Source organism: Phoenix dactylifera, unplaced genomic scaffold, assembly GCF_009389715.1.
Source record: "Phoenix dactylifera cultivar Barhee BC4 unplaced genomic scaffold, palm_55x_up_171113_PBpolish2nd_filt_p 002020F, whole genome shotgun sequence".
NCBI classification, from domain to species: Eukaryota; Viridiplantae; Streptophyta; class Magnoliopsida; order Arecales; family Arecaceae; genus Phoenix; species Phoenix dactylifera.
The window spans coordinates 32494-34148 of record NW_024069297.1 but is presented as its reverse complement, the minus strand read 5'-3'; the positions used below and the strand labels follow the sequence as shown (position 1 = coordinate 34148).

The 1655-nt window shown below is 36.4% G+C and overlaps 1 non-coding gene across 1 annotated transcript; it reads left to right on the top strand.

The window, feature by feature from the left end:
* The first annotated feature begins 207 nt into the window (after positions 1 to 207).
* Positions 208 to 314, top strand: LOC120109313. Its single transcript, XR_005510249.1, has one exon. It is a non-coding gene; the product is annotated as a small nucleolar RNA R71 (small nucleolar RNA).
* The last annotated feature ends 1341 nt before the right edge of the window (positions 315 to 1655 follow it).

Here is a 1655-nt window from a genome sequence, read left to right as displayed (position 1 = left end):
TCTGGTTTTCTAGACCCAAACTCATTTCTAATTACTTCCTCACCATAGCTACTCCAATTTTGGGCATTTTCAGCTAAGTCAATAAGAAATTCATAGGCTTGATCCGGGGTTTGGTTCATGAACCTACCCTTGTGCATGGACTCAATCATGTTTCTATGTGCCGGAGTTAGTCCTTTATAAAAGAAGTGGACCAAATCAGCCTTATCAAGCCCATGGTGTGGGCATTTGACCAACAAGTCATGGAATCGTTCCCAAGTTTGAAAGAATTCTTCTTCAGATTTTTCTCTAAAAGTTCTGATGGCATCCTTAATTTTTTCTGTTTTTACCATGGGATAGAACTTAGCCATGAACTTCCTAGACAACTGTTCCCATGATGTGATGGAATTTGAAGCAAGGGAATACAGCCATGCAGCAGCACGATCTTCTAAAGTCATGGGAAACAATCTTAATTTAATAACCCTCTTCATCTAAGTTTTGATTTCTAAACGTTTGACAGATTGTCAAAAATTTGTTTAGATGAATATAGGGTTGTTCACTCTCGAACCCATGAAACTTGGGTAACATGTTTATTGTTGCAGCCCGAATTTCAAATTGGGCTGCATTATTTATTGCCAATACTATACATGTAGGTGGACTAGCGGATGCAGGAGCGAATAATTCATTCAGGATTCTAATATGTTCACCCATTGTAGAGATCGACGGTTGGTTTACAGTTCGCAGGTTATGATGAAAAGTTTTGTCAATCTCAGAATCAAATGGGGTTAACTTATTCCTTAATGACCTTCTACCATGCATACATTTTCCACAACTTAATTAGACTCAATTTTTTTAAACGAAATCCTAAAAGATAAGAAGAAGGGCTAGACCAAGATGACCCCAATCAACACCACACAACAATTTGACCCTATTAGTCTTAGAGCTAAGTGAGGTTTAGTAGCTTCTTAAATCTAGTTGCACAGAGACTTATCAGGTTAAAAAAGTTCCTGAAATTCTCTCTAGATTAGACAGCTCCTAATCTCCCTTTCAGATTAAGCTTGAGCTTACCAGTTAAGTGATCCAGTAACCAGTGACCAGGAAAGTCCCGGGGTGTGCGGTGGTGCCAGAAGGGATACACCGATACCACAATACCCGTAACAGTTCTCACTGTTGTAAAACTTTTCTAGACATCACCAATTACTAAATCCTCACTGGAGTGGCTTTCAGCCGCTTCTTTTCAAGAGCCTAATTGAGCTCGAAAACCCTAAGGCCAACGTCTAATTTGATTTTAATTTAATTTGGCTTAGGATAAGTATGCAAGGTGGTGATTTTTGGGCTAAGGACAGGTAATGACTTTCCGACCTTATCTTTTTAATGGGTTTTGCCCTTAATTACTTTATGCAAATGCTTAATACAAAATGCAGCAAATAATCAATATTTTTTTAAAGTTTATGCAATGTCATTAGGTTGTATTGATTAAATGAGCAAGCAATTTTTTTTTTACTTTTATTTTTTTTTATTTTTTAAATTTTTTTTATTTTTTTTATTTTTTTTATTTTTTTTTAAATTTTTTTATAGCAATAACTTGAATGTAAACTAAACACAATCCTTATGCGTCAGTCAATCTCCGAATGCCCGTTGAATAAGCCCTGGAGATTACTCCGTGAGGAGTCCCAATA